At 42.5% G+C, this 24795-nt stretch overlaps 1 long non-coding RNA gene across 1 annotated transcript; it reads right to left on the bottom strand.

The window, feature by feature from the left end:
- Positions 1-7791: 7791 nt before the first annotated feature.
- LOC112547257 (uncharacterized) lies at positions 7792-8489 on the bottom strand. Its single transcript, XR_003090994.3, has 3 exons — positions 8326-8489; positions 8017-8116; positions 7792-7924 (listed from the first exon to the last, which is right to left on the bottom strand). It is a non-coding gene; the product is annotated as an uncharacterized LOC112547257 (long non-coding RNA).
- Between the last annotated feature and the right edge of the window lie 16306 nt (positions 8490-24795).

The following is a 24795-nucleotide window of genomic DNA, read 5'->3' as shown; positions in this document are numbered from 1 at the left end:
ACTACCACAGAAAGGATGGAGTTTTCCAAGGTACATAACCAACTGCCACTTAATTTCACTGGGCACCTAACTGAGTCTCCTTTGAAAAGCCCTGCCTAAACCAATGACAGAAGCAAAGAAAGGTGGGCAGAATACAATAAAACCATATGAAGAGTTAATATTCCCATGATTTCTTTATGGTTTTTATTTCTTCCTTCCCTTGTTGGGAGAGATGGGTTTGAAAGCCTTATTAAGATCACACACATAGGACTATCGGTTCTGCCCTTCTGTGTCACTCAGCTACTATTATGTTATAGATCAGATCAATGTAAGTCTGAAAGGAAGCCAATTTATGAATTTATTGGAGTGTCAGTTAGATTCTAAAGCTGAAATCTAATAAATTAGGTTAGCCAACATATAGTAGAATTTAGTGGGATAACTCCTTGGTATGGAATCCAGGGAACATTAGCTGACTAATTCAACCCGGGTTTCTTTTCATGTCAACATTTAACCTGATCAGTATTTCTCAGATAAAGAAACTAGTTTACTTTCACCTAACCAACCAGTTATTTATTCACCCAGAACTCCATTACTATATAATAAACATGTCACCACTCAAATGTAAGCACAGCAGTTAAATTAAAGAACGGTGAAAATTATCAAGCTTTAATATTGTCAATTATTCTTAATTTTTCAGTACCTAACACATTTATCACATTCCCAAGGGTGCACTTCTCTTAAAAGAACTTATTCTCCTTGACTAGATTGGTCTGAAAGGCACTAGATTAGAATATTAAGAACAGTTCCTTAAAACAATAATTTTCAATTTCTCTTAGGCCAATTTGGTTGGACTTATTAAGGAATTAAAATCTAAAATATGGGCTATCTGAAGTCTCACTAAAGAGAATAGATTCAGAAAGATAACCTACAGATATTCCTATTATAGAATAGAAGGGGAAATACATTCTTGAGATGAAATTTCACCACTTATCCTCTTAACTTTGGGATGGAGGAGAGTTATTACACACAGCTAGTCCAGGAGTTCGTTACACTAGAGATTCTGCAGTTTTTTGTGTTGAGTTCAGTCCGCTCCCCCAAGCACATGGAAAAGTGTTTATATAACCTAGTTTCCAGGCTTATAAGAAGGGTTCACTCCCTGAGTCCTATTATGTATGTACCAAGTAGTCCTCAGATTTCATCTCTTAGCTTTTCTGCTGCTTTAATTGGTATTGGCCTAACAAAAACAATGTCCTTAATTTTTTTAGTCGTTTTTAGGGTATAAAGGATTATATTTCATTATTTGCCCCTGCTATCAATTGAGATCCCTGTTTTAAGCAATTTCCCTTAATATATTGAAGTTATACCTTGGTTTATATCTTTCAGTATTTTTCATTCCCTGTGCCACATGATTTCCCTTACCCATTACTTCACTGGAAAAATAAATTCAGTGGTCTGGCCAACAAAGAAAGAAAGAAAGGAGTGCTGTGATGGCTAAGAAAACCCAGGCATGAGTTGACAGTGCTCCCTGTGGGATGATAATGACATTCAGTTTGTGTTGTTAAAGGAATAAGAAGTTGATGCATGTGGAAATTAGAAATCTGATAACGCCATGCTCTTGCTGTTTATTATTCTGCTGGAAGAGTTAGGCAACAGTGAAACTGAATTTGATTTCAGAATCTGAAAATCAGTGTTACCACAGAAAAACATGAGTAGGAGAAAAAAATTGTCTGTTAGAGTCAAACTTTTAGTACTGCATCAGACAAGTTCTTGCTCCTTACTGGACCACCTTGTGTAATACTGTTACTAGATCATCTACTAGTAATTTCAGGATAGATTTTTAAAGGTAGTTAGACACCATTAAAAGTGCTTGAAATCAAGGGGAGTTAAGCTAGTAGGCAGTTATGTTTCTTATTATCTGTAAAAAGCTAGCTCTTTGCATGGCCATATTCTGAGGGTCAACACGTAGGAATTAGTAGTACTCTTATACCAATCACTATGACAATGAACTTACCTAAGTACTTATTCCTAAACATAGTCAAAAAGTGTTTTTGTCTTTTTGTTGTTGAAAAATAGCTTTTTCCTGCCAAAAAGTAATTTTTTTCACAAAAAATGTTGACATTCAAAAAAATGTTACAAGATTTGTATGAGTTTAATTTGTATTTTAATTGAAAATGTTACGAAAAAGGTTACTAATTTTGTATTTATCAAAAGCCCAGTTTTCAGTAAACAAAACATTTTCAGTAACCATTTTTATCAAAAATTCATATTGAATAAATGATTAAAAAGTTGAAAAAAAATGTTGTGTTCAGTAAAGCCAACAGCTACTCCAGGCCACTGGGTAAGGTAGTGGAGATTGCTCCAAACCCCCAGCAAGAGAGGGGATTCAGGTAAAAGGGCATAGGCGTGCTTAGCATTGCACGGACTTCGGAGCCCTTCCCAGTTTGGACTTGGGGCTCACTGGGCCCTGGGGCAAATGACCCTTTCATCCCACCCTGTGAGCAGGAGTTTCAAATCCTGCAACAAGGAAGCAACCTTAAAGTTTAACACAAAACATTTTTTTCTCCCATTTACCAGCCAGGTCCACTATTTCCTAAATACTGTCATGGTCGTTGAGAATCCAAATGAGATCCCCCAGTCACTACGAAAAGAAAAAACATGTTTTCTGTGTTCTGTGGGGTTTTCAGCTAATTACTTTGATCCTTTATCTACAGTAGCATCTGCAATATGTCAATGAGAGTATATGTAGAGGTAAAGACTTTTATAACATCCAGAGAAATTGTCTCAATATTACTTAAAAATCAATCATCCAGAAATGGTTACTCATAATGAAAGAAGTACTGGTGACATAACAGTGATAAAATGGATGATGACACTTCTGAAAGCAACCCCTTCACTGCTAGCACTACAACACCTTAATCTACTAATGTGTCTGCTATGATAAAACAGATCCACTTGGCTTCCCTTGAGATGATGTTTAGGCAGCTGTTGCAAACAATTAACACCTTAACATTTGAAGAAAAAAATATTCTTTCTCACGACTCTTGAGAGAGCTTTTCTCATTCCAAAAAATAGACAGAATGGAGTATACATAGACACAAACCCATTTTCAGTTGTGTAAGCAGTGATACCCAGGCCACAGAGCATAGAACAATGTTACAGAGAGGCAGCAATTTCTCTGTTGAAAATCAAAACTATATTGAGTCCAGGCCTGCCGATCGAGGGGGCAAAAAGGTGCAACTGCCCCAGGACCACATTATTCAAAAGGGACAGTGATCCCAGTCATGCCTGCTATTCCTGTGGCAGTGGTGGTGCCCGGAGCCCTAAGCAATTTAAATATGGGAGTGCCAAGTGCTGTGGTCTGGGTGGCCTGAGGCCCTATCCCTTCCAAGAGCACAGAGCTGGTTCCCCCACACCTTGCCCAAAAGCCTGGTGAAGCTGTCAAACTCTCTTGATTGGGTCTCACCAGCTTCACTCCTGCAAGAACTTGGATGATAAGAGAGAGTTGTGGATTTTATGGCAGACATGTGGACAGACCATCAGATACCAGATTGTATAGCTGTCAGTACTCATCTACTCCTTTTCACTGTAATCACTTGCAAGGCCCCATTGGAATAGGGTCTCCTTGTTTCACCCATGGTCTCAGTCTTGTAGTTTGCAATGTGAGTATCTGGAAATGACAAAAAAAAATCAAAGACATTCAAGCAGGACAAAAGTAGGTGGGAGGTGGTAAAATTTATTTTCATTTCTAAAGTGCACCCATCCTATACTCTGGGTATGTTTATAAACCATGAAGCTATAGACTGAGATGAGCCTGTTGGAGGTGGAGTGAGATGTCCAGAGGCAGCTAGACAAGGGATACATAAATAACAACAGCTCTTAGGTAACATTTTCTATCTGCACCTCACCAAGCACTTTACTAAGGAGGTAAGTACCATTATTCCTATTTTATAGGTGCAGGAATCCTGGCATGGAGAGGTGAAGTGACTTGCCCAAAGTTATCCAGTAGGCCAGCAGCAGAACCACCCATAGATTCATTTTTCCTGAGTCCCAGAACAGGGCCATATTTCTCTGGGTCTCAAAGTATACGAAAGAGGGATACATGGAATGGAAATGAAGTAGCTGAAGTAGAACCCAAGATGTAGTATTAAGGCATGGAAGAGAGGAGGAAGAGAGGATGGTATGAAGAGAGGGCCTGGATTGGTAGAGCTAGCCAGAGTCAAGAAGGAAGTTGTCAAATGTCATGTTAAATTTCAAGAGAGCGAAGGGGACTCTTTTTAAAGCTATGTGTGATATAATAAGGTAACACATTCATGGCCACCTCTCTAGGGCCTCATCATGATCACTATGCTGCTCAGCACGATGGAGTACAATAGCTCTCCATCCAGCCTGCTACAGAACTGATTGGTGGTACCCTACAACTCCAACTAAACAACAGTCTTCCTATGGCAGTTAAGGGCTTATGACATGTGAGTCCATCCAATCAAGAAGGCAATGGGCTGACAAAAAAGAAAATAGGAAAGCTTGTAAGAACAGAGATGAAGACATAGTGATGCTAGTGGGAAGACAGCAGAAGTGTGTGTGTGGGAGTAGGAACCAGAAAGCAAGCATAGGGGTCTTAGTGAGAAAGTGAAGGAATCATAGAACACTAGAACTGGAAGGGACCTTGAGAGGTCATCGAGTCCAATCCCCTGCCCTCACGGCAGGATCAAGTACCATCTACACTGCCCCTGATAGATGTCTGTCTAACCTGCTCTTAAATATCTCCAGAGATGGAGATTCCACAACCTTCCTAGGCCGTTCTTGTGCAAAAAGCCTGCAGTGTAGATGTAGCCAGTGGGTATGCTTCCTGAATGTAGCACTTCTGGCCCTTCCAAAACAGTTCACCTTTGTGGAGTCAGGTGTGTATAAAACACAGACATGTGACACTCTTCTTCAGGAAATGGTTGATCAGATTTATGATTGATACCAAGTTAATTAAAAGATGATCAAACATATTTAAATGTTTGCCTTGGTTCACAGATTTACTTTCAAAAGAGGCTTTTCTGAAATTTGGCGTGTTGACATGGTGCCAAATTTTCGAAAAAAGTGCTCTTTTGACACATCCCTTATGCCTCATTGAATGAGGTTTACAGGGAAAGCGAAAGAGCGCATCCGCTTTTTCGATTTTTTTTTTGGGGGGGGGGGGGAAGCAGACCTGTTTCTTGGACGTGGCATTGCTTTTCCAGGATACCTCCAGTATCCTGGAAAAGCAATTCAGTCTAGATGTAGCCTTAGAGGGAAAATAAAACAAAACCGGAGCACAGCTAGGGAACATGGAGCACAGGCAATGGGCAAGAGAGCAATTTGTACACAATCATATTTAGGTAGAGAACAGGCAGCAGCTGCATCAACAGTTTCCAAGTCCTCCAAGTCCAAGACCATGTATAGCAGAATGATAGCAGCAGCAGTTCTGATTCAGAATTTCGCAGATATCAACCTTAGAAATCTCATCCAGATTGCCTCTCTATTAATCTAGCCACAGGCTGAGCAATCTGTTCCCTCAATAGTTTGCTGCTCCATCAATAGATCATTGAAGGTGACTGAGAGCTGTGTGTTTCCATCCTGAAAAGCATTGCTAGCTTGCTCTTGCAACTTTCAGGCAAGGGCAAGCAAAAAATGATGAGAATCAGCACTGACTGAAAAAAGAGGCCACGCTTGGGACAAACTTTTGCCAACGAAACCCTTGAATTTTGCAGAGCTGTATGCAAAGATTTCCTTTTTCACTCCATGTGAATTCTAACCTTCTTGGTTATAATCCAGTGTTTCATATACTGTTGCCAAGTGCACTATAGAAGGTACCAAAGCGTGGGATGTTGTCTGCCCAGTACTGGCAGCCAGAGCAGCTACAAGACACTTGGCAAGGTAGCCACAGCCCAGCATGTGTTGTTGGCATGAGACAGTAAGCTACACAACCAGCAGCCAAATGTATTGCAGGAAGTGCAGCAATTTGGAGGCTGTCTAGATAGTGAGTGAGGAAAGCGTAAGGATGCAATGACAAACCAGAGCCACAACCTCTCTCAGAACACAGCAGCTCTGGGAATGAAATATTTTCTTCCTTCACAAGGGCAAATAAACCTGAGCTGGAATTGGGGAGTGAAGAAGGAGACCCTGCAATCAAAAACCACTCAATTTGACAGGTTTCTCTGAACCTGGCTCAGGAGGTGGAGGAGAAAAAGTTAACAGAAAAAAGATCAGACCAAAAGAGAACAGACCTTCATTTGGATTCAACTAGATAGCACTTAGACACATCCTGCTGCTAGTCTAGCCTGCATGCTCTCTACCCCCAAAGATGGCACACAAGAGAGAGAGAGAAAGTATTGTACAGTTCTATTCCCAGCACAAGCTGCACTGCTCCGTTAGTAAGCTGATCCAGTGTTAAGGTCCATAGAAACACACATGCATAGACCGCACATCAAAATTAAAAAGCAGAAGATTCACTCTTGAGCTGTTCATGAGTATCCTGAAACCATATTTATAATTACTTGGATTGAAAGGATTATAAGATTGGGACTTTGCTTAAATAGAGACAAATAAAGATATAGGCTCCCTGAGTGAACTGGTTATTTTAATGAACTCTCCTCTTGCTGTTGTCATTTTTAAACAATTGGTTTTGTCCTTTACCATCACATTGACTGACCATCGTCGACACCAATCTGTCAGCACCAGTCATGAAACAAAGTGAAGATTCATGTCTGCTCCTACCTTGCTGCATGCTCAGGCATCGGAAATGTGGGGATTGCCCAGGTTGGCTAGGGTGAGGAGGGTTTACCATTGCTTGATCTGACTGATCTTTTGTTTGGTAATTGAGGATTGTCTTTTGCTTCTTTTGTTCCTACTTTCAAATAAACATCACCCCTGAGAGCTTGGTTCATTAGGTGAGCCACACTGCACGAGATCTGGAAATCCCATATTCCAGGACACTAGTAACTGTGGGTTTCTGATCCTTGTTACTAATGAACATGCAATGCCACAAACAGAGTCTGATAATCCAAATTGAAGGGTGCAGGCCCTATAGGCACAAGACAAATGACACCTACTAGACAGGAGATCTAAAAAGGTTTTTAAATAACATGGACTGAAAAAATTTGGTCTCTAATTTTGGCTGCTCAAAGTTAGATATCTAGGGTCTAGTTTTCAGAGGTCCTGGGCAATGTTCCCGCTAACCTTTTCCATCTATGTGTGGATTTTTTTCCACCCATGTGCAGAATGATTTTTTATGTCACCAAGGAATGTGCAAATGTGCACCGCCAGTAGAAACAAAAATCTAGCTGAGAGTGCTCTTCTAATCAGTTGGGCAGCATCTGAGTCTCTCGTGAATGGCTGCACAAATGCACAGCTTGTAGGGAAAACTGGTCCTGAGCTCCATTGTTATCTGTACATGGTTAAAGCCTCTGAAAACCAGGTTTGGAGGGCAGGGATAGGGTCCAGAGTGACCTAGACAGATTAGAGGATTAGGTCAAAAGAAATCTGATGAGGTTCAAAAAGGACAAGTGCAGAGTCCTGCACTTGGGACAGAAGAATCACAAGCCTTGTTACAGGCTGGGGACCAACTGGCTAAGTAAGTTTGGCAGAAAAGGAACTGGGGATTACAGTGGATGAGAAGCTGGATACGAGTTAACAGTGTGCCCTTGTAGCCAAGAAGGCAAATAGAATATTAGGGTGCATTAGGAGGAGCATTGCCAGCAGATCTAGACAAGTGATTATTCTCCTTTATTAGCAATGACAATGTAGGAAAGAAAGTAGGGGCTTATTAGCTCAACTTCTAGACAGCCCTATATACCCACCCAATTCCTGATGGTGTTTTAAATGTTCATACATTGTTATCTCCCATCTTCTCTTTCCACAGGGTCTTCTGTCAGTTTCTCTCCTCCTTTATGGTTGGGAAATCATCAGTATTACCAACTGTCTGTTCATGAGACAGGATAAGAGAAGAAAGTCTTTCATGGTTCTCCTTTCCAGAACTAAAGGTCACTGCTTTCATCCTCTCTCTTTCCTTACCTCCTGCTCTATGACTGTAAGGATGAGAAGACACTTGCCTCTGAATTCTCCACAGGAAAAATTGTCTGCTGGCACCTATGTCCCCAAAAGGCTAAAGAGGCTAAAAGAAACAAACAGGCATTACTATGAGCGTAGACCTGTAAGCTCTCTCTCCAACCACTCATGGAGTGACAGAAAGAATGGCCCATGCAACTGTACAGACTGTTTACTTGAAAAATAAAACCAGCACTGGAAACTCTAAATTTGAAAATGCCCTGACTGCTTGAACCATCACCAATCTATATAAAATATCCCATGCATAACACTAACCTGAGTCACTGGAGAAATAGTAAACAACCAAGCCTTCATAAACAGCTTAAAGAAATGGAGTAGAAAGAATATTCTAGAAGACAGAACTGGAGGAGAACAGGTGTGGCAGTTAGATGTACTTCCTCTGTACATATGGAACTAGTCTTGAACCAATATCCTTGGGAATTGTCGCTCTTGTATTATGTATCAAAGAAATGTATGACCACTTTTCCTTTTGTCTATGAATTGCTTTAGTCACTTTGTCTATTATGACACATTGCCTTTGCTGTTTGCAAGAATGATTCTTGTGACATCACTTCAAAAAGTTCTCTTAGTCTGTTGTAGGTTGCTTCCAAACCAAAGTAGAGCCCTTTGATATATTTGTACCAAAGCTCCTTTTCAATGCAATGTGAAATCTTTTTCTCCATTAGGGCTTTGATCTAATATTTATCCTATTTGCATACCATGTTCATGTTCTTAAACATCAGTAAAATATTGAAGAAGGAAAAAAGTCACTTTTTGATGGTGGAAAAAAAGAAGTCTGGAAGTGGAAGTACTTGTGTACCAAAAGAAGTTTCAGATTGTGATACAGAATATTTTCATGCATCAAGACAGCTGAAACCAAATCATAGATTTTCCCCATAACTGTACAGTCAATACACTGTATCTGTCAAAAGTGAGTATTTGCATGTTTCAATACCAAAACATCACGTTTTGATGATGGAAGAGTTGCCTTCTTGACACTGGCAACAAAGGAAAGTTGTTGTGTGATTAAGATTCTTACCTTGGTCCCAGCTAACCCCAATGCTCTCCTCAGTGCTGCACATCAAGCTCATACATTGTAAGCATCACTGTGGATTACATCAAAGGCTCACATTCTGTTTAGGGAAAGGAGACTCACATGCTTTAATGTGCTTGCTCTTGACATGAATCATTCTACAACCTTGGCAGCACTGACAGCTGACCCAAGCAAGGGTATGTAACACTCTTATACACACATTCTCCTCTCCCCACCCCACAAAAAAGAAAGAAAGAAACTCGCTATCAGAAAGCAGAACAGGCATTGTCCGTCACTGAAAAAACTCACAGGCATTTGAATGCTCTGAGGATTAAACAGCCTCATTACAAAAAAATCTCTATTAGTGACAAAAATACAAAGCATTTGGGGGAGGGGCTGTCTAATTTCTTTACTGAACTGTTTCTCCAAATTTTATCATACAAATTTATCTTCATTGCATAAACATAATTCTTTTAGTCTTATTAATCACTCAGATGTGTTCATTATTGTCTCAGAAATAAGAGCTACACATGTTTTTTTCCTCTCTCGTGCGTGTGGCTATGTCTAGACTGCAAGCTTCTTTCGAAATAAGCTTTTCTGGAAGAAATCTTCCTGAAAAGCTTATTTTGAAAGAGAGCATCTACACAGCAAAAGCAGAATGAAAAAGCAATGTGCTATTTCAAAAGATAGCATCCACATTGATTGGACGCTATTTCACATTTAAAGCCACCCAGAACCAGTTCAAACAGGGTATTAGGTCAGCAATTGCTTCCCGATGTCATTGCCTGAGGCTATCTGAGACACTTGCTTAAAGGGACCCTCTTGGACAGCCATTTCTCTGCTTCTGCTGCATGTTTGCCTACCTCTCTGAGGGACAGCAAAGCATTTGCAGTGCATGGTCTGGTTGCCCAGCTTTTGGATGCCACAACCATAGAGCCAGAGCTGCCCCTGGGCATGGGAAGGCAGTTTCTTCAGCAGTTTGTGCAGACTGCCTTCATGGTCCTGCAAGAGCTTGACTCTGAGCTCATCATTGAGACCTTCTGCAAGGCCCTTGCAACCGCACTCTATAGTGGAGAGGAGGTTCTGGCAGCTGGACACCAGTTCCGACTGGTGGGATTGGTTGCTGATGCAGTGGCAGGATGACCAGAAGTGGCTCCACAACTTCTGCATGAGGAAGGAGACCTTCATGGAGCTGTATGCTTGGCTCACCCCTGCCCTCTGTCAATGTGACACCCAGATGCGACACACCATCCCTGTGGAGAAGCGGGTTGCAATCGCCATCTGGAAACTCGCTATGCCAGACAGTTACCAACCCACGGGCAATCAGTTTGGTGTGGGAAAGCCCACCGTTGGGGCCCTTCTCATGGAGGTAAGGCACTCTTGGGCTGCAGTCCCGGGTGGGGTGGAAGTAATTGAAAGGAGGACCCTGGAGAAAGGGTGGGTTGTGGGTGCTCGGAGGTGGGCTGGGGGTGATAGTGGGGAAGCCCTATCTCCAGGGGATTCTGTAGTCCCACCCTTACACAGTTCTGCAGGGGGGAGGGCCTCATAGGGGGTGGCTGCTTGGGTGCTTGGGGGGGGGAGAGTGAGGAAGGGGATTCGGGGACCTCCCAAGGACTCAGGCACCCCCTTTGATTTTCTGTTTTGTGTCTTTGTTTGTTTCCTTCTGCAGGTGGTGAGGGTCATAAACTCCATCCTGCTGCACAGGGTCATTCACCTGCGAGACCTGGACCCCATTGTGGCCAAATTTGCTGCCTGGGCTTCCCCAAGTGCGGGGGAGGAGTGTGCGATAAATGGAACCCACATCCCCATCCGTGCCCCAGAACATCGAGCTGCCCAATATATCAGCCAAAAGGGCTGTTTTTCTATGGTCCTGCAGGCCCTGGTTGACCACCACGGACAGTTCTCAGACCAGCTAGTCAGGGAGAGTGCACGATGCCCACGTGTTCAGAAACTCCAGCCTCTACCAGAAGATGGAGTCTGGCACATTCTTCTACCAGTGGTAGGGAAGGGGCTACACCACCCCCCAGAATGCAGTGGAGTTCATTGTAATAGGGGCAGGAATGGAGTCCTGCCCTGGAGTGAGACTTGTGCTCCCTCGCCCTGGCGTAGCCCTGCCAGAGCTCCTTGACCTTGCTCGTCACCTGCTCAAGGCTCCTGTTATGGCCCCTCATGGCCAGGCTGTCAGCCACCTGGCCATATATATTATATATTATATCCTGGAAGGTCTCCTCCTCGCCCCATACCTCCAGGGGGGCCAGGATCTCCGCCCCAGACTAGGACAGTGCATGCTTTTTCCTGCCCCTGGAAAGCTCCTGGGAGCCCTGGGCATGCTCCTTGGGAGGGCCAGTGGGCTCTTGGGGAGCTTGTGGCTGGGGCATGGGTGCCTGCAACTCTGGAACTGGCAGCCATGCAGTGAGTTGCATCTCCCAAGGCCAGCTTCCTGCCACAAGCCTGGTCCCAGGTATCTGTGGCTTTAATTGCTGCTGCCTGGAGACAGGAACTATAGAGTTGTGATGAGTGTGGATGGAGTGGCCAGCAGGGCCCCTGTGTTATTTCCTGGAGGCTTCTTTTTATGAAATAACTCCTTCCTCTGCATCCATGCACACCTTTTTCAGAAAAAGTTTTATTCCTCATAGAAAGAGGTTTACCACTGTCAGAAAAAGCCCTCCATTATTTCAACTTTTTTGTCAAAATAACGTAATTGCAGTGTGGATGCAAGTATTGTTTTTTTGAAATAATAGCTGTTATTCTGGAAAAATGCTGCACTGTAGAGGTACCCTATGTGTGCATGTATATAGACACATACGTACACTTTTTGCAAGTCTAACAACACTTGTATAATTCAGACAACAAAAACAAGGACAGGGATGGTGAGTTTTAAATAGAACTAATATTCCACAATTTACGCACTTAAAACTTATGAGTAAAAAAATTAAAATAAAATCTGACTTCATCTCACTCCTTCACTAAATATCCAATGTGCCTCTCCTGCAAGTAGGTGAGCATGGCCTGGCAAATCGTTTATTATGCCATTAACCAATTGTGTTCTTCCAGCTCTTCATCCCTGCCATGTCTTTGCCTCAGCTACAGTGGTTCAGTTGAGTACAACCATAGACAGCTGTGGGACCTAGCACACTAATCCTCCAATATAGTGAAGGGTGGAATCACTAACATTCTCTGTCCTAAAAATAACCTTTTTTTCTTCATGAAAGGACTAATCCTGTAAAACTCTCTCAATTGACAGTGAAACCAAAGAGACTTAGAAAAATTATCACCTTCTAGGATCAGGCCCCAGGTGGCTCCTTAAACCAGTGTAGTTAATCCCAACCAGGCAACAAACTGTGAATATCTTAATTCAAAATCTCATTTCTATAAACTAATCTCTAGTTTCGTAGGCAGAATGCTAATACAGTACCATGTACATTTGACACTCCTGTAAAGAATTCTCTTAGAATATTTACTGCCTTGTTATAGCCTTCTGACACATATCATTTCCTTCCATTGACATATTTATTGCAAAAAGATACATGAAACTTCTTAAACTGTAGTTGAATTACAACACCCTAATCCTTCTACTTTATGAGATTCACTTATAATTAAAATTCATTTTCCGGACACCAATTGTGCCAAAATTCTGAGAATCCATACACTGACCTCACAAAAAGCATGAAATCCAATCATATTCACTTGCACAGAATGTGAGCAATGCTATTCTTCCCCTGAAACTTCCCTCGGGCTAGAGTGAAGTTGTAATGTAGCCATCCTCACGTCTGGTATAAGTCAACTTAGCAACTTCGTATTTCAGTCATGTATTATGTCCAGAGGTCTCAAATGTCACATCAAACCCACCTTGCAATTCACTCAGTATGTACGCTCTATTACAGCATCGCACCTTGCACTATGCTCAGATGTAGCCTTTGTATTACACTATGGCCATTTTTTTTCAAATTAAAGTGCCTAAAGTTGGCATTCAAATCTATATTTAGGGTCTGATCTAACTCCTGGAAACTTCTATTGGAGGTGGATTGGCCACATAAGCAGCTAAACTGTAAGGCTACGTCTACACTGCAGGCTTCTAAGGAGCCTCTACACTAGAAGCCCATTCTTGCACAAGAAAGTTTACAGTAGATAGTCAAAGGAGAGGGCTGTGTACAAGAGATATTCTGTTCCCCATAGGGAATAAGCCTTTTTGCTCAAGAGCTCTTGTGCAAAAAGGCTAGTGTGGACAGGAACAGGGGTTTCTTGCTCAAGAAATGGCCATCAGAGCTTTCTTGCACAAGAGCACATCTCTTGTGCAAAAGCACATGGCACTGTGGACGCGCCAAGTGCAACTCTTGCACAAGAAGCCTGCAGTGATGACATAGCCTAAGAGTCACAGTATGGTCCAGTACCTACTTTGCTCATGGACAGCACCAGCAACAGAGGTGCCACTCTAGTTAGGGGGAGAATTCCAGTGAGCCAGAGGAGCTGGCTTCTGAATACACACATGCATGTGGCCATGTGCACTAGGGATGTCAAGGTATAGTCGTCTACACGGTTAACCAATAAACCTGGATTTATCAGTTAATCCTGTTGACTACACACATTTCCTGCCTCCCTCCCCTCCCCATGCTGCCTCTGTTCACAGCCTCTGTGGCGGGCCTGGGCTTACCATGGACAGATGCTGCTGTGTGTCAACAGACCCTGTCTGCAGAGAGTCTGAGCTCCCCACGGACAGAGGCTGCTCTGAGCTCTGGAGCTCGGTACTCTGTAGACAGGGGCTGCTGCTGTCCTGTATCAGAGGCAGCAGGCTGGAGCCGGTCTGCGCAGGAAGCTGGATTTTAAACTGGCTCCCCTCACAGACCAGCTCTACCTGCCAGCCCATGCTGCTACCCTGAGATAGCAGTTTGGGGTGACAGGGGGCTCCCCAGGAGTGGGGCTGGGAGTGCACTGGCTATTGGCCCCACCCCAGGGACTATTGAATGGTCGTGTAAATGCTAAAATTTGATGCAGTTACATAAATATTCCGTTACATAATATCTAATGTCCACACATGCTTTGCACCCCGCAAATATAGCAGTGAAACTACTCTTTCAATGGACTGTTGGCCACCTGATATCCCCTAGCTGATGCTAACCACCCTCCAGATACCCATAGAGAAAGAAGAATAGCTGCCCCTAAAGATGCTGTTCTACCTTTCCCAACACTGCTTCAGCTATGCCTACAGTTGTGAGTTTTAGCACAGAAAATTAGGTTTTTGTACAAAAACTACACTAGCATTTATACTACAAATCCACATTTTGTACTGAAACTGCTGAGTTTCAGCACAAAAAATCAAAGCACTCCAATGAGAGTCTTTTTACTTTTTGCGCTGATGTGCCTGAGAAGACTCTTGATTGATTGATCCTGTCTAATTGCCCTCCAGAGCTGTCCCTCAAGGCAGAGGAGGAGTAGCCACTCTTCATCCTGCCTGCAGGTGTGCACCCCAGTCACTTTAGCTCTGTTCTGACAGATGGTGCTGTCAGACACTGCTCCAGGACACAAACCAAATCATTAGTGTAGAATGCTCCTGCTACCTTCCACAATGCAAACAGAAGCAGGCAGAATGTGCTATGCAGTGGCAGGGAGGGAGGGAGGGGCTGTGGTTGAGGTCTCTCCCTCCCCCTGCTGCTGTCACACACACATATCCACCTCTGCCACAATGATGATTTCCTTTGTATCCCAGAGCAGTGTATAGTGGGATAACTATAACAGAGCACTCCTCTCAGAGGCAAGCAAGTGCTGCATATGGAAGTATGCTCTGATGCCTATGGGAAACAATGTGAACACAACCCAGTGCTTTTCTATCACTGACCAAACTATCAGACAAAAAAACCTCTTTATGTGCACACATAGTCTTCCTCAGTATGGGAAGCCAGTCCAAGAGCACAAAGGATACCTTTCATACTCTTAGGTGATATTCCGTAGCAAAACACGCGCAAAATATTGTGTTTGGAGCTGAAAATTATGTTGAGATTATCTCTGTTCTTTAGATGTCAGTGTGTGTGTGTGTGTGTGTGTGTGTGTGTGTGTGTGTGTGTGTGTGTGTGTATATTATATATATATATATATTGGAACTGGAAAAGAGAGAAGGGCAGAGAAGGGCAACAAAATGATTAAGTTTATGAAACAGGATTCATATGAAGAGAGATGTAAAAGACTTGGACTGTTCAGCTTAGAAGAGAGACAACTAAGGAACAATATGGTAGAGATCTAGAAGATCATGAATGATGTGGAGAACAGTGAATAGGAAGTGCTATTTACCCCTTCCCATAATACAAGAACCAGGTGTCAGCCAATGAAATTAATAGGAATCATGTCTACAACAAACATAAAATACTTCTTTACACAACAGAGTCAATTTGTGAAGCTTGTTGCCAGCAGATGTTGTGAAGGTCACAGAAAAAGAATTAGATACCTTCACAGAAAAGAGGTCCATCAATGGTGCAGCAGTTTATTATTTTAGAAAAATTATACAGTGAATTGGCTCCTTCTAGTTTTATTTGTTGGGAAACCTCCACAGCTGGGGTTCCTTAGAAAGCACTGAGCCATTGTGTACCTGCTCCGGTTTGCAGCAAGTCACACTCAATATGAGGGATTGACATTTTAAGACAATGAAGTCAGAGCTCTACTGTGATGTCCTGTACCTTTAAACATCTGAGTACTCTTCTGCTGCCCAGTACAAAGCCCACATTTCATGTTGTTTTCAGTGTTACTGCCTGAACAGTGAAGCAAGCAGCTGTGTTTCCATCATCTCCCAGAGGGTATGGCTAGACTGAGGGGGTTTTTCGGGATATCAGAGGTACCTCAAAAAAACTCTGCTGCATCCAGGGAACGTGTTTGCTCTTCTGCTTTTTTTGCGGAAGAACAAACACACTCTTTTGGAAGCCCCTGTATTCCTCGTTCCACTAGGAAGAAGGGGGCTTCCGAAAGAGGGTTTTTTCCGACATATGGCCCAATCTATATGGCCAAATGTCAGAAAAGTCTCTTCCAACAAAAGAATCAGGAAAAGGTATGCAAAATGTGGAGTGCATTTTGTGTCCTTTTTTCCAACAAAAACTTGTAGTCTAGCCATATCCTCTGTTGGGCCTAATAGAACATTTGGTGACACAAGATTGCTACCCCAGCAGTATCAGGCACTGCCTCTGCCAAAAGTGTTCAGAGTGACTTCTACCACAGTTACAATGCTCTCTGGAACTTTTCTTATGGGTTTAACCAATTTGGTTGACTGATACAATTGGGAAATAACAATGGACCTTAATTGGGAAGTAACAATGGATCTCAATCCATTTTGAGGCATCACCAGAAATGGGACAATTTCTTGCTTGTCTATGAAAACATGCTATAAACTGCTTCCAGTCATCACTTGCAACTCTTTTCTTGAAGCCATATTTGCTTGTCTGTGTGTACCTGCTACATCCTGATATCCACTCACATATAGCCAAATCTCAAACTATACACATTGTTTGAGAATGTGAGGCCCATTATCATTCTTTTTGAGTAGGAGACTTAGGCTATGTCTATACTGCAGAGCTTTTCCACTGGTATCCTAGAAAAGTTCTGCTGCATCCAAGGAACAAGTCCGCTTTTTTGGAACAGTTTATAGAAAAAACGGATGCATTCTTTCGGCATCCCTGTATTCCTCATTGCATGAGGAATAAGGGATGTTCTGAAAGAGGAGTTTTTTCCAAAATTTGGCCCTGTGTATATGGGCCAAATGTCAGAAAAGCCTCTTCCAAACAAAAACAAAACAAAACAAAAAAAAAGCAGAAAAAGATATGCAAATTGCACTTCACAATTTGCATATCTTTTTCTGATTTATCTCTGAAGTCTAGACATAGCCTTAGTGTGTACTCACAACTACAACTGTGAGGTGAAATGGTATTTGGAGAACTTGTAAAAGACATGAGACTGGTTTCATTTGCAGTAAAATTATTCAGTGGTATTTTGTGGAAATTACCTATGGGCCAGCTGAAGCTTTGACAATACTAGAGTCTGGGATGTTCCAGAAGGACTTTCTGTTTCTCTGATCTAGCCTCCTCTTGCACTCTTAATTTTGATGACTTGCTAAGAGAAATTTTGATACCAGATCTAGCTGATTCCTCACCATTGACTGTTCCTGTTGTTCAGGGCATGGACAAACCACCAGCCCCACACTGTCCCAAGAAAGTGTGTAAAACTTGTGAATTCATAAGCCATTTAGTAATGAGTTGCAATTCCAAGGCAGAATAATCCATTTCAATTTAAGATAGTCCTCCAGTGAATCAAAATATGTTATAGTGTTTTCATTTAACCATGTAATGAAGATGTAAGTACATTTGGAAAGATTTTTAAAGTGGTGTTGTCCCTTTAAATGTTTGAGAACTATCCCCTCCTCCGTCATTCAAAGCCTCACATTAGTGTGGTTTTCAGTTTTGCTGCCTGAAAAATAAAGTGAGCACAGCAGATAGCTGTGTTTCTATCAGCTTCCTGTGTTTTGCTATCTCCTTCTCTGCTGGGTCCAAATGGAACATCTACTTCATGACTATGATAACAGCAGTTAGACTGCTGCTAATTCAATTAGGTTTGAGACAAAGAGTCATTATTCACTTTTGCTATTGCCTAATGAGATCCTCCCATGAACATAAACCACAATTTTAAATTGTTTCTGTGAAAAACATTTTTACTTTTTCTTTCAGAGAACAGTTTAGTTCAGAGAAAGAACACACTTGTGCTGCTATCTTCAGAAAGAATGCATTGCATGCTATCGGAAAGTGCCGTGTTCGATGCAGTGATGGGGCCAATTCTTTTCACTGACAAAGCTGTCATCCAATGATTAGCTGTCTACATAAAGTTATGTTTTGATGGAGTCTCTGAGAAAATGAAAGAGGAATAGCAGCTATATTTTGTAAGCCAAAATCAGTGAAGCATCAAATCATATGACATGCTCATTAAAATACAAAACTCCTAAGAGATCAAAAGCTATGCAAATCTTGCCTTTCAGCTCAGGTACCTCACCTAAGGAGGCCCACAAGAGTACAATCTTCCAATTATAACAAGAAAAGGTTAAGTGTGTGTACCATTTTCTATTCTCATTGCAAACATGCATATTCATGAGAACAGAATCATTTTTTTAGCTACCTGTGGTAGTTTGTACAAGGAATCAAAACTATTATGCCCAATGGTCTTTGGAAGAAACAGTCACGTATACTTGGACTGATTTAACCTTGTCAACAGCTTATAACTTTGATTAGCCTAACCATTCCGCCCTTTCTCTAAGCCTAGGAGCTGATACCACATGCAGTGAGAGATCAATTACATTCTAGAAAAACACTGAAAAGGTCAGTATTGTACAGCCTTCTGCTGTCTTTCCCAACTGGTCTGAGGAATTAAAACGCTACTCCAGTGCCACAGATGGCAAATAAAATGCAGAGCAATGACATGGTTTGAAAACCATTCTTGTTCCATGTCTGTGAAAGACTGTGTGTGTGTGACTGTGTGGGTGTGCACGCACGCGCATACTTTGGATCTGACCTTGCATAAAAAGGTATGAAAATTAGCCCAAGAATATCCAGAAGCTCAGACTACAACTACCACTTCACTGATGTGGTTCTGTTGGCCAGGATGAAAATCTCCACTACTGTGATATGTAAAGCTTGACATGCTATCCATTACTAAGCGGCCCACAGGTACTACCACTACTACTTACTAACTATTCTATAGCACTGGTAGATCTGAAAATTGATGGGGAAACTGAGGCACAGAGAGGGGATGTGTCCTGCCCAAGGTCACTAAATACTCCCTCTACCAATAATACAAGTCTCAAGCACAGAACCCTTAGCAAATATTTACCATCCAATGCTTCCTAAAAGACTACAAAACCCTGTGTCTTACCCCCACCCAAAAATCTCAAAACATATATATTGTTAATAAGGCAACATCATAATAATGGTTTCAGACAACTATAGCCAAAATTGGTCTGGTTCATTGACACAAATCATTTAAATTTTTCCTCTTGTATTGTGGCACAGGGTTTTGTTTTAAAGTGAATAGTGTACAATTGAATCCTGATTTCCCAAACCATGCAGACTTCTCCAATGCCAAGAATTAGGGATGGAGTCTTGTGTAAAGGAAAAGAGAGAAACAGAACTAGCGAGAGTAAGATGTAGAACATTTCCAGGTTGGATTTAGGATACTAGCCATTTACAGAATACTAGATTTTACTGCATTTTCACAGGTTTACCTGTAGGCAAAAATCATCTTTCTTGAAAGCTTTGTTTTTACATTAATACTGCACATCACAGAGAAAATCTCTAATCCTACACACAGCAGAGCTTGAAAAGGCCTTTAGGTTGCTACGTGCAGGAGAATGAAATACAAATGACAGGAATGGATTTTCATGTGGAAAGCTGCAACTGTATTAACTTTTATCTTTATTCTAAACCCTCCTGTTGAAATACCAGGCATGTCTTGAGTCCAATGCAGCGTTAAATGGCTTTGGTGCCAAATAAGTGTAATTCAGGATTGGCCCCTTCAGCTTCACCCCTAAGATTCACCCCACTTCTCAATCCTCCCACCTCCTCTATGCTAGGAGAAATGAGGGTACATATGAAGGGTTCCTCAGTCCGCAGACACTTACGGTCTCCTCTTCTTCACTCCACTCTAATAAAATCAACAATTACTATCCAAGTCTCATGTTAACTTTGGAAACTGGTTACACTGAGCATCTCACCAGCACTGGACACAGCCACAAGTTGCAGCACAACTACAAATTCCATATATATATATATACACAGGGCTGAATTAAGAAAGGCATTTTAGGGACTGCAGCTGAGATTCTGTGCCTAAGGGAGCCCATGACCCTGGACTGAAGCCACTAAAACCCCTGTGGCCAGTCCTCCCTGGTGGGGTGCGACAGAGGTAGCTCAGCCTGCTGTCTTTCCTCCCCCTTTCCTCCTTGCCCCGGGCTGAAGTTGTGTTTCCACAAGAACTGGGGGAAGCTCTGTTCCGCGCTGACCTCACCTGCATGCAATGTCTCCTGCAGCTCTCATTGGCTGAGAATTGTGACCAATGGGAGCTGTGGGAGTGTGGGGCTCTGAGGGTGAGCATGGGACTGTGTGGAGACATTTGTGCACCCTATAGTAGCTGCCTCAGGTAAGCACCCTGCACTCCAACCCTAGGCTCCAGCCTGAGCCCTCTCCCACACATTAACTCCATTAGACTCCGCACCCCAATCTCCTGCCCCAGCCCTGAGCGCCCTCCCACATCCCAAGTCACTAACTCCCTCCCAAACCTTGCACCCTAACCCAAGCCTGCTACTACACCCTAAATCCTGCCCAGATCATGCACATCCACCCCAATTTCCATCCCTGAACCCACTCTCCATGTCTCCAGTCTAGAAACCTCATTGCCAGTGCCACCCCAAAGCCCAGTCAGAGGTCTCACCTCCACCTCAACCCAAAGCCCCCCTCCCCCCACACACACACTGAGCCCCTCATTTTGGAGCCTAGAGGGCCTCACAAAATTTAATAGCCCCAGATGAGTTAATCTGGCCTCCTAAATTCTTGTGCTTACTCCACATTAAACTAAAATTGGGCTTGCAAGATGCTTGGAAGGTGAAAAAAACCCTCAACAAAACATTGCCAATCGTGCCCTGAAAAAGAAAAGATGCCCTGATTTGGAAAGCTGGTAATCAGTCAGAACTGCAGCATCTTGGAAACATAGTCTGATACCTCTATTATAGGTCAAAAAGGGGAAGGGGGCATTACTAGCAACCCCAGAAAAATTGTGGCTGCAAGCTCTGAAAGATTCATATGAACAAGAGGGAATCATGACAGACCATCAACACGCCTTTTCTCTCTTTTCCCTACAACCTAACCAAAGGGAATCTGGGAGAGGCAGAGAAATCCATATTCTCCCCTTACATCATACAAATGAAAGGCCAGCACTCTTCAGAAGTCATCAAGTCCACCCCCCTTTGCTGAGGCAGGACTAAGTACACTTAAGGTATGTCTACACAGCAGCATTATTTCAAAATAACTTAGTCCATGTCTACATAGCAGGCAGTTATTTCAAAATAATGTCAAAACGCTGTCAAGCTGGAGGACTTCTTATTCCAACTCCTATCTTAGGCTGTGTCTACATTGGCACCCTTTCCGGAAAAGGGATGCTAATGAGACCAGTCGGAATTGCAAATGCCATGGGGGATTTAAATATCCCCCGCGGCATTTGCATGAACACGGCTGCCGCTTTTTTCCGGCTCGGGGTTTTGCCGGAGAAAAGCGCCAGTCTAGACGGGATCTTGTGGAAAATAAGCCCTTTTCCGGAAGATCCCTCATTCCTACTTGCAATAAGGGATCTTCCGGAAAAGGGCTTATTTTCCACAAGATCCCGTCTAGACTGGCGCTTTTCTCCGGCAAAACCCCGAGCCGGAAAAAAGTGGCAGCCGTGTTCATGCAAATGCCGTGGGGGATATTTAAATCCCCCACGGCATTTGTAATTCCGACTGGTCTCATTAGCAGCCCTTTTCCGGAAAGGGGTGCCAATGTAGACACAGCCTTATTGTACAAGGAGTAAGAGAAGTTGGAGGAAGAGTGTTCTATTTCGAAATAAATGCTGTGTGGACGCTCCCAACTTTGAGATAAGCTATTTCTAAATAAGATACGCAATTGGCGTAGCTCAATTTGCATAGCTTATTTCAAGTTAAGCCCTGCTGTGTAGACATACCCTTAGACTATGCCTGGACATTCCTCTTTGACTAGATACTAGCTACACATTAATTTTGTGAGAGAGGGAGAGAGAGAAGGGAAGAAGACTCTAGAACATCTGAGCCTGCCTCTCTCTTTCCATCTCCTCTCAGGACCCATAGGGTTTGTCTATGCTCTACCAGACCTATCAAGCAACACCCCCTCTGCACAGACTGGGAAGGGGGATAGTAATGTGTAATACTACCAAGTATTCCTATATAAGCTTTGAAGACATTAAAATACCACTGACTCATACATCCACAGACACAGGGTTATCACAAAAATCCTAACCATATTCTCCAAATTATGGCGTCCTAGTGGCACCCCCCCCCCCCATAGACTGGCACCTGAGGTGGCCACCTAAGTTCACCTCATGGTAAGGCCAGCCCTGGAGGCAGGACAGCTGAGGGCAGAGGGGTTGGCAGGACACAGAGTGATGTGATGACACCACTCTGTCATCCTGCAGGAAAATGTTTTTATACTTAAGAGAAAGATTATGGCTACAGTGTGAGGAATTTAAATTCCATTACAGAACTCTTGAGGACAGTGGAGCGCTTATATCTCCGAGCTTAGTCGGAGACCCTATACTTTTCTTTTGTTTCTTGATTCTTCCTTCTTAAGGGGATCTGACCCTCTAGATCCCTCCCTGCTTTTGCTTTTGCAACATTATTCAAATATACCTTAGCAGCACAGCCGAGAAAGTAACCTCTTCTGCTTTCCTTTTCACGTGCCTACAGCTTCCTCTGTAGACCCTGACAACAAGGTGCTCAGGAAGACAGCATTGCCTGTTTTGCAAAAGAGAAATATGACATCAGTCTTCCCACGAGTATTACTAGCACACATTGTACATGCTCTTTCGTAAGGAAGCCCATCAAAAAGTTTAAGGGAGTAACAAAAATGTGTTATTAAAACTGTCCAGTTTTGCTTCCATCCAGCCTGCCTCCCTCACACTTTATCTTAAAATACAATCCTTATTGTACCTTATCTGTCCATTACCTTTTGAAATAGCAAAATTAAATTCTCTCTTTATACCTAGCCAGCTAAGTGTAGAGATTTTTAAAAAAACCACATTCCACTGAGCTAAAGAATGCATGAACATTTATAATTAAATGATATTTTACTTTAAAATCAGATATTAATGATATATATGATTCACACTCTGCATGCTGCATATTCCATGGGGAGGACCGTCTGTGAAGAAGCACAATAAAGTATGTATCTGGCTAGAATAAGATCTGTCTAATAGAGGGAACACAAAACAGATAGACAGCCTGAGGAGCTTTTCAGGTAGAGATGAAAGTCACAAGTGTGTGTGTGTGTGTGTGTGTGTGTGTGTGTGTGTGTGTGTGTATATTAAAAAGAACAGATTCATTTATTTCTGTCTTTTTACACCTGGGCTGAATGCTAAGAGCCATCTGTCAAAACTGCATGCAAGGCAATAAAAAGAAGATATTTTGTTGGGATTTCAGCAGAAATGTGGGCAGCTTAGTGATTGCCTAATAATCCCGTCTGTCAGTTGCCCTTTCAGAAAACCCTCTAGCAGGTCTTAAATGGGCTTGCTCTGAGGGCAAACAACCAGGATAACTCATAAACAAACACATCCTTCTTCTCAAAGTTTGCAGTGTGACCACTAATGTTTCCCTTAAAACTAGACGGATGTTATAGCTCAGAAGGAGCACCAGTTAACTGGAGTTACTACAAGCTAGTTCTGATGAGGCATATCCCAATGAGGGAAGAACTGATTCTGATTACACAATAAGAATAACAGTTTTTGAAGAGCACGATTGCCAACAGAAAGAAACCCTAGGGTTATATACAAAAACAAATGAATGTTTAAAGGGACAGCTACCAAGTCCACTGAGGTCAATGGGAGTTCTTTTATGGACTTGAATGGGCTTTAGAACAGGCCATGTCTTGTCTACACTACAGATAAGATTGAAGCAACCTTCTGGGGTTTGAATTAGCAGGTCTAGTGAAGACATGCTAATTCGAACTGAGAGGGTGCTCCCGTTAATGCCAGTAGTCCTGCTTTTATGAGGAGTAAGGGAAGTCAAAGGGACATTGTTCTCCCTTTGACTTCCCACAGTGTGGAAGGTGCCAAAATTCTAGTTAAGATACTTCGACTTAAGCTGCTCTGTTAACATAGCTGAAGTTGTGTATCTTAATTCAAACTAATCCCCGAGTGTAGACCACGGGTGAGTGAGATTCTATAAAAAGGATGAATGGTAGTTGTGATTATAAGCATTAGACAATCTAAGTTATGCTATAGACCATCATCACTATGCTAGAATTCAACCTGTGCGTCTCAGGGCAAGTCATTCAACTTCAGTATTTCACTCTCTGTAAAACAAGGATAATAATAACTATGCAAATAACTCCCTCCCCCCCATTTGCTGGTAATTCCAAAAAAGTTGGTTGAGTCACCCTTAAAGGAAGATTTTTCAAAATTTTCACTAATAAAAAGACTTTAAAATCTCATGTAGGGGCAAACTAAAAACATTGAAACATTTCATTTAAAAATGTCAAAAGGAAATATTTTAACTTTTCAATTTTTGGAAGAGAGGTGGAGGACAAAGGTTGAAATTCTGTGCCGCACCTTTAAGAGGCACAGCAGAGAGCTTGCAGCTCACAGGAAGGGATGCTAAGATAGCCTTAACCTACCATTGTGCCTTTCCAGTCCTAGGCTGCTTCAGGAACTGAAGATGCCTCTGAGGGGCTAAGGTACTGCAGTTCCTGGACCATCTCACAGGACCCTAACTGCTACTAATCTCCACCATACTGTGTGTCGTGGCCCTGCTCCTGACACAGTATGGTGCCTATGGTGGAGACAATCCTCCCATTCTCTCACCTGGGCCTCCTTATATATGGCAATATCTTGTTGGTATAAATTGGTGTTGCTCCATTGACTACAATGATGTTTTAGTTCATTTACATCAGAAGAGAATTTGGCCCACAGTATCTAAAGTTTTA

This window comes from Pelodiscus sinensis, chromosome 3 (genome assembly GCF_052426305.1).
Source record: "Pelodiscus sinensis isolate ZL-2025 chromosome 3, ASM5242630v1, whole genome shotgun sequence".
NCBI lineage: Eukaryota > Metazoa > Chordata > Testudines > Trionychidae > Pelodiscus > Pelodiscus sinensis.
This window is presented reverse-complemented; position numbering and strand designations above follow the sequence as displayed.